Raw genomic sequence first — 14,041 nt, 5'->3', positions numbered from 1 at the left:
GATTATATCTAACTATACTATGTCCTATACTCTATGTTCTCTGCTCTATACTATCTAACGATTATATTACATCTATCTATACTCTATGTTCTCTGCTCTATACTGTATTTATTATATCTATCAAATACCATGTTGCGCGCACGCACACACAATACAAGTTCCTCTCACAGCTGGGGAACACAGTTATTAAATAAAGAAGGGGGGCACATCTTTGTTAGGACCTTGGTTTGGTATGGACCCAAGTACAGAAAAAAAAAAAAGACAGAAACCAGGCTTCAAACAATAATCCAGTCTTTCACTTGACAAACTCACCAGGAACAAATAATAAACCAGTATTTATGACTTGACAAACTAAATCAGGGGGAAAAAAAAAATCAAGCCTTTATGACTTGACAAACTAAATCAGGAACAAATAACCCAGTCTTCATGACTTGAGACCCTAACTCAGGAACATGTGCTTGCACATTGTTTTTAATGACAATAAAACTGAAAATAATCCAGTCTTTATGACCTGACAAACTAAACCAAGTACAAACAATAATCCAGTCTTTATGACTTGATAAACTAAATCAGGAACAAATAATAATCCAGTCTTTATGACTTGAGAAACTAAACCAGGAACAAACAAACCAGTCTTTATGACGAGACAAACTAAATCAGGGACAAATGTCCCCCAAAGTATTTTTGGGGGACGCTAGTTTTTGTTAAATTTGTTTGGGCACTATTTGGGTATGTGTAGTGAGGGGAGCCTGTTGCTGGTGGGTATACTGTAAAATATCACAACAAAGACGAACTCTTAAGCTAACAATGGCAATGACATTTCTGATGGGAAGTACCAAGCTTCTCGGAGTGACAGTTTTGGATAAAGTGTACAGATGGCTCTTTCTATATGTTGCGGTTGAGGTATGTTTTGGCTTATAGTGGAGCGGATAAAAGCCAAACTCGAGTGTAATTGTGCAAATTATGATACAAGCATGAAATTTGGTGCATTTCTTCTCCACACGCTTCCAATCAAATCTGTCCGATTGGCCACTTGAAAATCCAAGATGGAGGCCATTTTTCAAGATGGCTGTCAAATTAGCCTCCAAAAATGGATTTTTTTCTATACATTTGGTGTCGTTTTTTGGCTTGATTGATCTTGGTGTCAATTCCTATGTTTTCAAGCCTGTTGGGTTGGATTTTTATATAGCAACAAATTTTATATACCAAATTAATGAGTGGGTGTGTTTTTTTTGTTTTTTTTAAATTGTACTTTTCTGCAATTTAATGTTTTTAGGGTTAGGACTAAGGTTTAGATTTGGATAAAATTGATGAATTCTTGCATTTTTTTCCCTTTTTACCACTCAGAACATGCTCCTTCCCTTGATGCTCCCATAAAAGGAACACTGAACGGTCACCAAAAGCACAGAGCTTGTGATTAAACCACTTCTCTGTACCTGCTTCGCACTCAGGAAGAAGCACCCCAGCTCATCGTTGTGGGTGGCGGGACTCACTCTTTAGAAAAACATTTCTCAATATGAGAACTAAAGAAATTATCCCCGAAATTAGGATGAGGTGTAGATAAACCTAACGGGTGGCTCTATATCTTTCAGTTAGCGTTGGGATAAGGGTTCTATCTGCTCTGGCAGACAATCCTACAGAGCCACAGCAATACAGACTAACTCGTCGCGATAGCCAAGCTATCCATGGCAATGGCATTTCTAAAGCAAAGAACCGAGCTTTTCAGAGTAAAAGTTTCGCATAAAATTATTAGACAGCGCTTTCTACATGTTTCACTTGAGGTAGGGTTTGGGTTAGGGATTATCTGCTCAGTCAGACAATCCCACAAAAAAATACCACAACAGAGAATAACTCTTGACAGTAGCCAAGCTATCCATGACAAAGTCATTTCTGAGGGAAAGTACTGACCTCTTCTGAGTGAAACGTTTGGATAAAATTAAAAGATGGCTCACAGTCATGTTTTTTCTTTCCTCCTTTCATTATTTCAGGATGTCTCTCCTATCTTTTATTTATTTTCGGTCTGGTTGTGCTTGTTTCGTTCGCATTCTGATTTAATGTCCATGTTATTTCAAGCTGAAATACTTGTTTATATGTTTTATTATTGTTAAAAAAACTATTAATCATAAGAAAAAAAAGATGGCTCTTTCTAAATCTTTCGGTTAGGGATGAGTTAGGCTAAGAGTTTTATCTGCTCAGGCAGACAATACCTCAGCAACAGCGACTACCTCTTCACAGTTGCCAAACTAACCATGGCAAAGACATTTCTGATGGAAAGTACAGAGCTTCATGGAGTGATAGTTTTGGATAAAAATTAACAGATGGCTCTTTCTACACGTTTCGGTTGGGTTAGGGTAAGTGTTTTATCGGTTCAGGCAGACCATCCCACAGAGAATACCACAGCAACAGAGATCAACTCTTTGCGAAAGCCAAACCAACCACAACAATGGCATTTCTGACAGAAAGTACTAAGCTTCACGGAGTGAAAAGAGAATAAAATTAACGGATGGCTCTTTCGACATGTTTTGCTTAGGGTAGGGGTTTATCAGCTCAGGCAGACAATCGCACAGAACACCACAGAGACCCACTAAGCAGTAGCCAGGCTATGCACAGCAATGTCATTTCTGATGAAAAGTGCCAAGCTTCTAGGAGTGATAGTTTCAGATAAAATTAACATATGCTCTTTGTACATGTTTGGGTAGGGTACGGGTTTTACCTGTTCAGGCAGAAAATCCTACAGAGAATACCACTGCAAGAGAGAATACCTTCGCATACATAAGCCAACCATGGCAGTGGCATTTCAGAGGAAAAGTACAGCGCTTCTCGGAGTAAAACTTTTGGATAAAATTAAGGGTTGGCGCCGTCTACATCTTTTGGTTAGGTTTGGGATAGGGTTACGGTAAGGGTTTTATCAGCTCAGGCAAATCGATCCCACAGCAACAGACACCAACTCTTCATGGTAGCCAAGCTAACCACGGCAATGGCATCTCTGATGAAAAGTACCAAGCTTCTCGGAGTGATAGTTTCGGTTAAAATTAACGGACAACTCTTTCTACAGGTTTCACTTAAGAGTAATTGGTTTTATCTGCTCAGGCCAAAAATCCTACAGAGAATACCACTGCAACAGAGAATAACTTCGCTAGACAAGCTAACCACGTAAATGGTATTTCAGATGGAAAGTACCGAGCTTCTCGGAGGAACAGTTTCGGATAAAATTAACGGACGGCTCTTTCTACATGTTTCACTTAAGAGTAATGGGTTTTATCTGCTCAGGCAGACAACCCCGCAGCAATACCACAACAACAGAGACTGACTTTTTGTGGTACCCAAGCTAACCACAGCAATAGCATTTCTGAAGGAAAGAACCGAGTTTCTCCGAGTGAAAAGTTTTGATAAAATTAACAGGTTTGTCTTTCTACGTATTTCGGTTAGTGAAAGGGTTTAATCTGCTCAAGCAAACAATCGCACAGAGAATAACTGCACGGTCACCAAACTAACCACAGCCTTCTCATTTCTGATTAAGAGTACTGAGCGTCTCGTAGTAAAGGTTTTGGATCAAATCAACAGATGGTTCTTACTACATGTTACGGTTGAGGTGGAGTTTGGGTTAGGGTAACGTTTTATCTGCTCGAGCGGACAGTGCCCAAGTCCTGGCTTGGAGATACCCCCAATATTAGGGTTATGGAGAGAATGATGGGTTCAATTTGAATGTTTTTTTTCTTCTTTACAACTCATCTCCCACTGTCTTGCATCTTTATTAATTTATCCCGTGTTAAACTTGAAAAATTGTTGGTGAGGTTTGGAGCATTATAAAAAAAATGTTGGTAACACTTTAGTATGGGGAACGTAGTCACCATTAATTAGGTGCTTATTTGCATGCAAATTAGCAACATATTGGCTCTTAATTGGTCATTATTACATACTCAATGCCTTATTCTGCATGGCCTTATTATACAACCAGTAAGCCATTAACTATGAGTTTTCCCTCTATAACCTCAGAATTATTGTTTATTAGTAGTACCATCTCAATATGCTTTGCTTAGTATGGACTTTATAAGGTGGTAGTACCACAAGAAGAGTTATTCTCCCTTACTAACACTTAATGAATATGGTCTGTTCTTACATAACAAAACTACAAGTGTTAAATTACTATAAATTAAGTTTTTGTTACTTAGAATATGTTCCCCATACTAAAGTGTTACCAATTTTTTTTATTTAAAGTTAATTGCTATGGCAGTTTTTAGGGTTAGGTTTAAATAAAATTGATAGTTTTCTCCAGTTTACCGATCAAAGCACACTTCTTGCCTCAAAAGCACACCGCTTGTGATTAAACCACTTCTCTGTACCTGCTTCATGCTCAGGAAGAAGCACCGCAGCTCATCATCGTGGGTGGCAGAACTCACACTTTTGAAACATTTTACAAGAACGACAGAAATTATCGCTCAAAGTATCGTCTTCTGAATCTTTTGGTTATGGTTAAGAGCAGGGTTAAGTTTGCATAAACTTGACAGACGGGTCTTTCAGTTAAGGCTGGGATTCGGTTTTTATCTACTGAGGCAGACAATCCCACAGAGAATACCATAGCAACAGAGACCGTCTTGGCGGTTGCCAACCTAACCACAGTAATGGCATTTCGGATGGAAAGTAAGGCCTGGGATAGGTTTAGTATAAGGATTTTATCTGCATAGGCAGACAGTCTCTGTTGCTGAGGTATTCTCTTTGGGATTGTCTTCCTTACCAGATAAAACCTTAACCGAAAGATGTAGAAAGAGCCATCCGTTAAGTTTATCCAAAACTTTCACTCGGAGGAGCTCGGTACTTTATATCAGAAATGCCATTGCCGTGGTTAGCTTGGCTACTGCCAAGGCTTAATCCCACAAAAAATACCACAGCAAGAGGAGACTAATATAGCGATAGGCAAGATTTCGATGGAAATGGCATTTCTGATGGAAAGTACCGAGCTCCTTGAAATGAAAGTTTTGGATGAAATTAACGGAGGTCTCTTTCTACATCTTTCGGCAAGGGTTAGCATAGGATTAGGGTTACGATGAGGGTTTTTCCTACTCAAATGTAGTCCCACAGAGAATACCACAGCAACAGAGACTGTCTGCCTGAGCAGATAAAACTCATAAAGCTATCACAACCCGTACATAAAGATGTAGAAAGAGCCATCCGTTAATTATATCCAAACCTAAGGCTCCGAGACAGTCAGTATTTTCCACCAGAAATACCATTGCCGTGGTTAGCTTGACTCCTGCTAAGAATTAATCCCACAAAGAACGCCATAGCAACAGAGACCATCTTGGCAGTTGCCAAGCTAACCATTGCAATGGCATTTCTGATGGAAAGTACAGAGTTTCTCGGTGGGAAGATAGGGTAAAGATTTTACCTGCTCAGGCAGAAAATCCCACAGAAAACACTACAGCGACAGAGACTAATTCTTCATGTTAGCCACGCCAACCATGGCAATGGCATTTTTTGATGGGAAATACTAGGCTTCTCCTAGTGAAAGGTAAGGATTATGGTTGAATGCCAGAGCCAAATGCCCAAATACTGGATAACAGATACCCCCAGTTTTGGATAACATTAATGGACGGCACTGTCTACATGTTTCACTTATGGTAAGGGTTTCATCTGTTCAGTCGGACAATCCCGCAAAAATACAACAGCAACAGAGACAGACTCTTCGTGGTAGCCAAGCTAACTATGGCAATGGCATTCCTGATGGAATGTACCAAGCTTCTCGGAGTTAAAGTTTTGGAAAAAATTACTGGACAGCTCTTTCTACATATTTCGCTTAGTGCAAGTGTTTTATCAGGCAGACAATCGCACAGAAAATACCACAGCAACAGAGACCAACTATTCGTAGTAGCCAAGCTAACTACGGCAATGGCATTCCTGATGGGAAGTATCAAGTTTCTTGCAGTGAAAGTTTTGGATAAAATTAATGGACGGCTATTCTACATATTTCACTTATAGTAAGGGTTTTATCTGTTCAGTCAGACAATCCCGCAGAGATACAATAGCAACAGAGACTAAGTCTTTGTGGTAGTCAAGCTAACCATGGCAATGGCATTTCTGATGGAAAGTACCAAACTTCTTGGAGTAAAAGTTTTGCATAAAATTAATGGATGGCTCTTTCTACATGCTTCGCTTAGTTGTAAGGGTTTTATCAGCTCAGGCAGACAATCGCACAGAGGATACCACAGCAACAGAGACGAGCTCTTCGTGATAGCCAAGCTAACCACAGCAATGGCATTTCTGATGGCAAGTACCAAGCTTATCGGAGTGAAAGTTTTGGATAACATTAATGGACGGCTTTTCTACATATATCGTTTAGTGTAAGGGTTTTATCAGCTCAGGCAGTCAATCGCACAGAGAACACCACAGCAACAGAGACTAACTTTGTAGTAGCCAAGCTAACTACGGCAATGGCATTACTGATGGAAAGTACCAAGCTTCTCAGAGTGAAAGTTTTAGATAACATTAATGGACGGCTCTTTCTACATGTTTCACTTATGGTAAGGGTTTTACCTGTTCAGTCGGACAATCCCGCAGAAATACAACAGCAGCAGACTCTTTGTCGTAGCCAAGCTAACCACGGCAATGGCATTTCTGATGGAAAGTACCAAACATCTCAGAGTATACGTTTTAGATAAAATTAATGGATGGCTCTTTCTACATTTTTTCCTTAGTTGTAAGGGTTTTATCAGCTCAGCCAAACAATCACACAGAGAATACCACAGCAACAAAGTCCAACTCTTCACAGTAGCCAAGCTGACCACGGCAATGGCATTTCTGAAGGCAAGTACCAAGTTTCTTGGAGTAATAGTTTTGGATAAAATTGACGGCTCTGTCTACATGTTTCGCTTAATTATAAGGGTTTTATCAGCTCAGGCAGTCAATCACACAGAAAATACCACAGCAACAAAGAAAAAAACTCTTTGTAGTAGCCAAACTAACTACGGCAATGGCATTCCTGATGGAAAGTACCAAGCTTCTCGGAGTGAAAGTTTTGGAAAACATTAATGGACAGCTCTTCCGACATGTTTCGCTTAGATGTGAGGGTTTTACCTGTTCAGTCAGACAATCGCACAGAGAATACCACATCAACAGAGACTAACTCTTCGCAGTAGCCAAGCTAACCACCACAATGGCATTTCTGATGGAAAGTACCAAGCTTCTCGGAGTGAAAGTTTTGGTTAACATTAACGGACGCCTCTTTCTACATGTTTCACTTATGGTAAGGGTTTTATCTGTTCAGGCGGACAATCCCGCAGAAATACAACAGCAACAGAGACTGTCTGCCTAAGCAGATAAAACCCTTATACTAAACCTAACCCAATCCTTACAAAAAGATGTAGAAAGAGCCAGCCGCTAATTATATCCGAACAAAAAGCGCCGAAACACTCAGTATCTTCCACCAGAAATACCATTGCCGTGGTTAGCTTGGCTCCTGCTAAGAATTAATTCCACAAATAATACCATAGCAACAGAGACTGTCTTGGAGGTTGCCAAGCTAACAACAGCATTTCTGATGGGAAGTACAGAGCTTCTCGGTATGCAAAATTTGGATAAAATTAACAGACGGCTCTTTCAACACGTTTGGGTTAGGGTAAGGGTTCTACCTGCTCAGGCAGCAAATCCCACAGAAAACCCCACAGCAACAGACCAACTCTTCGTGGTAGCCAAGCTAACCACGGCTCCGGCATTTCACACTGAATATACTAGGTTAACTTTATGGTTAGGGTTGAATGCCAGAGCCAACACATGTCAACTGAGCACCTCCGCCAATGCCCAAGTGCTGGACTAGAAATACCCCCAGAATTAGGGTTAGGGATAAAGTTTGATTAGTTAAGTCTAAGGGCAATTTGGGTGTTTATTTGTTACAACTGATCTCCCATCGTCTTATATCTTGATTACTTTATCCCGTTTTAAAACTTGAAAAGTTGTTGGTGGGGTTTGGAACAATACAAGTGTTTTTTGTTTGTTTTGTTTTTTTCAAATTGAACTTTTCTGCAATTGCAATTTAATGTTTTAACATTTAAGACTAAGGTTTAGATCAAATTGATGAATTTCTGCACTTTTTTTTCCTTTTTACACTCAGAACATGCCCCTTCTCTTGATGCTCCCATAAAAGGAACATTGAACATTTCTCACGATAAAAACTAAAGAACTTATCCCCGAAAGTAGGATTAGGTTTGGCTAAACGTAACGGATGGCTCTATATCTTTCGGTTAGGGTTGGGGCAAGGGTTTCATCTGCTCTGGCACACAATACCACAGCAAGACACCAACTCGTCGCAGTAGCCAAGCTAACCACGGCAATGGTATTTCTAATGGAAAGTACTGAGCTTTTCAGAGTAAAAGTTTTGCATAAAATGAACGGAGAGCGCTTTCTACTTGAGGTAAGGTTTGGGTTAGGACTTCTGCTCAGTCAGACAATCCCACAAAAGAATACAACAACAGAGAATAACTCTTAGCAGTAGCCAAGCTATCCATGACAAAGTCATTTCTGATGGAAAGTACTGAGATTTTCCAACTGAAAGGTTTGGATAAAATTAATAGATTCCTCTTTCTACATCTTTCGGTTAGGGATGAGTTAGGCTAAGAGTTTTGTCTGCTCAGGCAAACAATACCACATCAACAGGGAGTACCTCTTCGCAGTAGCATTTCTGAACATGGAGTGATAGTTTCAGATAAAATTAACGGATTGCCCTTTCTAGATGTTTCGGTTGGGATAGGGTCTTACCTGCTAAGGCAGAAAATCCTACAGAGAATACCACTGCAACAGAGAATAACTTCGATAGACAAGCTAACCACAGTAATTGCATTTCAGATGGAATGTACCGAGCTGCTCGGAATAAAATCTTTGGATAAAATTAAGGGTTGGGTCGTTCCACATCTTTTGGTTAGAGTAGAGTTACAGTAAGGGTTTTATCTGCTCAGGCAGACAATCCCACAGAAAATACCACAGCAACAGAGACTAACTCTTCATAGCAGCCAAACTAACCACAGCAAAGTCATTTCTGATGGAAAGTACCGAGCTTCTCGGAGTGATAGTTCCGGATGAAATTAACAGCCAACTCTTTCTACATGTTTCACTTAAGAGTAAGGGTTTTATCTGCTCAGCCAGAGAATCCCATAGAAATACCAAAGCAACAGGCAGTCTTGGTGGTAGCTGAAGCCGACCACGGCAATGGCATTTCTGATGGAGTGTAGCGAGCTTGTTGCAGCGATAGTTTTGGGTAAAATAAACGGATGGTTCTTTCTACATGTTTCGGTTGGGTTAGGGTAAGTGTTTTACCTGCTCAGGCAGACAATCCCACAGCGACAGACACTACCACTTTGCCGTAGCCAAGCTAAACACGGCAATGGCATTTCTGCAGGAAAGAACAGAGCTTCTCGGAATGAAAATTTTGGATGAAATTAACGGAGTGCTTTCTACATGTTTCGTTAGGGCAAGGGTTTTATCCGTTTAGGCGGACAATCCCTCAGAAATCCCAAAGCAACAGAGACCAACTCTTCATCGTAGCCAAGCTAACCATGGCAATGGCACTGCGGATGGAACGTACTGAGCTTCTCGGTGCGATAGTTTTGGATGAAATAAACAGATGGCTCTTTCTACATGTTTCGGTTGAGTTAGGTTAAGTGTTTTACCTGCTCAGGCAGACAATCCCACAGCAACAGAGACTAACTCTTGTCGTGGTAGCAAAGCTCACCATGACAATGGCATTTCTGATGGAAAATGCTGAGCTTCTCAGAGTAAAATTTTTGGATTCAGTTAAAAAAAAAAAAGACTCTTTCTACATTTCGGTTGGGGTAAAGCGCGATCTGCTCAGGCAGATAATCCCACAGAAAGTGACCAACTCTTCGCGGTCGCCAAACTAAGCACAACAATGTCATTTCTGAAGGAGAGTACTGAGCTTCTCGTAGTCAAAGTTTTGGATCAAATTAACAGATGGTTCTTTTTACATGTTTCGGTTTAGGTAAAGTTAACTGCTCAGGTGGACAGTGCCTAAGCGCTGGCTCGGAGAAACCCTCAGGATAAGGGTTATGGAGAGAGTTTGATGGGTTAATGGTAGGTTCAATTTGGATGTTTTTTCTTCTTTACAATTGATCTCCCACTGTCTTGTATCTTGATTGGTTTACCCCGTTTAAACTTGAAAAATTGATGGTGGGGGTTGGAGCATTATAAATGATTTTTTTTGAAGTTCACTGCTACGGCAGTTTGTTTTTAGGATTAGGTTTAAATAAAATTAATTGATGGCTCTCTGCATTTTACCACTCAGAGCATGCTGCTTTCCACAAAAGCACAGAACTTGTGATTAAGCCACTCCTCTGTACCTGCTTTATGCTCAGGAAGAAGCATCACAGCTCATCATCGTGGGTAGCAGGACTCACTTTAGAAACACATTTCTCAAGTTAAGAACTACAAAAATGATTCCTGAAATGGCACATCATGTTCTTCATAAATTGCATGTCCATTATAATTCTGTTATCCTCGTTCAATGTTGTATTATGTAAATTGCGTGAACACAACATCCATTGCACGCCATCTGTCTTGGGAGAGAGATCCCTCCTCTGTTGCTCCCCCTGAGACATCTTATTTTATCTCTCTGTTAAAGGAGTTTTTCTAGGGAGTTCCTTATCCAATGAGAGGGTCTAAGGACACGATGTTGTGTTGCTATTAAGCCCACTGAGGCAAATCTGTAATATTGGGTTAGGGTTGCTTTGATTTGAAAGTAGGATCAGCTTTGGATAAACTTAATGGGTGGCTCCATTTCTTCTGATTAGGGTAGGGTTTTATCTGCTCTGAAAGACAATCCTACAGAGAATACCACAGCAATAGAGACCAAGTCTTCACGGTAGCCAAGCTAACCACGGTAATGGTATTTATAATGGAAAGCACAGAGCTTCTCAGAGTGATAGTTTGGATAAAATTAACGGATGCCTCCTACATGATTCGGTTGAGTTAGGGTACAGGATTTATCTGCTCAGGCAGACAATACCACAGCAACAGAGACTAACTTCGCGGTAGCCAATGTAACCACGGCAATAGCTTTTATTATGGAAAGTCTTGAGCTTCTCAGAGTTCTGGATAAAATTAATTGACGGAGCTTTCCACACCTTTGGGTTAGGGTAGGGTTTTTGTTAGGGTAAGATTTTAGCTGCTCAGGCAGACAATCCCACAAAGAACACCACAGCAATAGAGACTAACTCTTTGCAGTACGCAAGCAAACCATGGCAATGGCATTTCTGATGGATAATACTGACCCTCTCAGAGTGAAAGTTTAGGGTTGAATGCCCAGGAAAGCACGTGTCACCAGAGTGCCTCCGCCAGTGCTGGCTTGGAGATACCCTCAGAATTAGGGTGAGGGATGTGGATAGAGTTTGATGGATTAAGGATACAGTAAATTTGGATGTTTCTTCTTTACAATTCACCTCCTATTGTCTTCCATCTTGATTGGTTTACCCTGCTTTAAGCTTTAAAAGTTATTGCTGGGGTTTAGACTAATATAAGCTTCTCTTTTTTTGGAAGTTGTCTGCTATTGCAATTTAATGTTGTCAGAGTAAGGGTTAGGTCTGGATAAAACCGGTGGATTTCTCCCCCTTTTCAACCCCTCAGAATGCACTCCTTCCTCGAAGCTCCCATAAAGGAGCACTCAACAGTCATAAAAGCAAAGTTTGTCATTAAACAACTTCCCTGTACCCGCTTTGCGCTCAGGAAGATTCATGACAGCCCATTATCGTGGCTGGCGGGAATCACTTTCTACTCATATTTTTGTAATGTGTGCGCGTATATGTCCGTTAGTTAGTGTAGATGGCGGGACCGGAAACTAAAGCATTTATGATCCCAATTCTTTTTGGAGGTGGTAGGTATTGTCTCAGAGAGTAAAGGGAAAATCCCAGAAAATTAAAAATATGCATTTTTCTAAAAATGGCTAAAAACCACTTTTATCTGCATTTCAGATGATTCTGAGCAGCTTTCATTTTTTCACCTATGTAAAAAAAAAATCTGGGACTTGGAAATGTTTGGCATTATGCAAAATAAATGCATTTTTGCAAAAATGCACTTATGATCCTAATTTTTTTTGGAGGTGGTAGGTATTGTTCCAGAGAGGACCAGAAAAATAGCAGAAAATTAAAACAATTTTAATAATTATATATAATATGCATTTTCTAAAAACCACTTTTCTTGGCATTTCAGATGATTCTGAGCATTTGGGGGGAGGGAGTTGGAGTAGGGGGGTAAACCACTTTTCTCAGCATTTCAGATGATTGAGCATTTGGGGGAAGGGAGTTGGAGTGGGGGGTTTAGGGGCAGGCGGTTAGCTGGCAGGATGAACAGGAGGAAGATTTAGACGGGTGGATAACCAAACCGCTACATTGCAGCAGGGTTCCTCTAGTAGAAACATATTTCAAGTTAAGAACGGCAGAAATGAGCACTGAAACTAGTCTTCTGCAGCTTTTGGTTAGCGTTAGGTTTGGATTAACTTAACGGATGGATCTTACGGTTAGGGCTGGGGTTTGATCTGCTAGGGCAGACAATCCTACAGCAGAGACTGGCTGCCTGAGCAAAAAAAAAAAAAAAAAAAACCTCTTACCCTAGTTCTACCGCCAAGTCCAACAGAAAAATGTAGACTAAGCTATCCATTAATTTTATCCAAACCTTTCACACTGACAAGCTCTGTACTTTCCATCAGAAATGCCACTGCAGTGGTTAGCTTGGCAACTGCCAAGACAGTCTCGGTTACTATGGTATTCTTTGTGGGATTAATTCTTAGCAGGAGCCAAACTAACCACAGCAATGCCATTTCTGATGGAGAATACCAAGCTTCTCGTAGTCCAAGTTTTGGATCAAATTAACAGATGGTTCTTTCTACATGTTTCGGTTTAGGTAAAGTTTTATCTGTTCAGGTGGACAGTGCCTAAGCACCGGCTTGGAGAAACCCTCAGGATTAGGGTTATGGAGAGAGTTTAATGGGTTAATGGTAGGTTCAATTTGGATGTTTTTTCTTCTTTACAATTGATCTCCCACTGTCTTGTATCTTGATTGGTTTACCCCGTTTAAACTTGAAAAATTGATGGTGGGGGTTGGAGCATTATAAATGATTTTTTTTTTTTTAAGTTCACTGCTACGGCAGTTTGTTTTTAGGGTTAGGTTTAAATAAATTGATGGCTCTCTGCATTTCACCACTCAGAGCATGCGTCTTTCCACAAAAGCACAGAACTTGTGATTAAGCCACTCCTCTGTACCTGCTTTATGCTCAGGAAGAAGCATCACAGCTCATCATCGTGGGTAGCAGGACTCCCTTTAGAAACGCATTTCTCTAGAACAGCACAGCAACAGAGACAAACTCTTCACAGTAGGCAAACGAACCATGGCAATGGCATTTCTGATGGATAATACGGACCTTCTCGTTGTGAAAGTTAAGGGTTGAATGCCCGGGCCAGTGTGTGTCACCAGAGGGCCTCCGCCAGTGCTGGCTTGGAGATACCCCCAGAATTAGGGTTAGGGATGCGGATAGAGTTTGATGGATTAAGGATACGGTAAATTTGGATGTTTCTTCTTTACAATTCACCGCCCATCTTGATTATTTACTGACCTGTTTGATGCATCCGTATAAATCTGGATGCAACTGTGTAATTATCAATGTAAGCCTGTATTTTATGTCAATCAGAATTCAAATCCTTACATTTGTTTTTTTCTAATAATGGGAAATCTACTGAGGAATCTGGAAGTATCCGAGGTGGTATTGCTGGCAAAGGCACTGTTGGCTCAATGTTTAATTGATCTACTTCAAATTATATTGCCTTCTGTGTCATTGTCCATCCAAAGCTTTTTGTTTCCCTTCTCTCCTTTTCCCAACAAGGGACTGAAGTGTCTAGTGTTAGATGATCCTGACTATGGCCCTGTAAATTAGCCCAGTAGTTCAAGGATAACTATCCTTCATTTCTAGTGGCATGTCTTCCATTTCTACCTGTAATGCTGCTGTTGGCCTTGTTTTAAATGCACCTTTGCATTATCTCAAAGCCTGATA

General features: G+C 40.5%; 1 non-coding gene and 4 pseudogenes across 1 annotated transcript; all 5 read right to left on the bottom strand.

The window, feature by feature from the left end:
• Positions 1-1,338: 1,338 nt before the first annotated feature.
• LOC130125817 (small nucleolar RNA U3) lies at positions 1,339-1,553 on the bottom strand. Its single transcript, XR_008811661.1, has one exon. It is a non-coding gene; the product is annotated as a small nucleolar RNA U3 (small nucleolar RNA).
• Positions 1,554-4,279: 2,726 nt separating this feature from the next.
• LOC130125820 (small nucleolar RNA U3) lies at positions 4,280-4,454 on the bottom strand (annotated as a pseudogene).
• A 5,825-nt stretch (positions 4,455-10,279) lies between these two features.
• LOC130125818 (small nucleolar RNA U3) lies at positions 10,280-10,460 on the bottom strand (annotated as a pseudogene).
• Positions 10,461-11,616: 1,156 nt separating this feature from the next.
• Positions 11,617-11,801, bottom strand: LOC130125821 (small nucleolar RNA U3; annotated as a pseudogene).
• A 1,391-nt stretch (positions 11,802-13,192) lies between these two features.
• On the bottom strand, positions 13,193-13,362 carry LOC130125819 (small nucleolar RNA U3; annotated as a pseudogene).
• Positions 13,363-14,041: the final 679 nt, after the last annotated feature.

Source organism: Lampris incognitus, chromosome 15 (genome assembly GCF_029633865.1).
Source record: "Lampris incognitus isolate fLamInc1 chromosome 15, fLamInc1.hap2, whole genome shotgun sequence".
NCBI classification, from domain to species: domain Eukaryota; kingdom Metazoa; phylum Chordata; class Actinopteri; order Lampriformes; family Lampridae; genus Lampris; species Lampris incognitus.
This window is presented reverse-complemented; position numbering and strand designations above follow the sequence as displayed.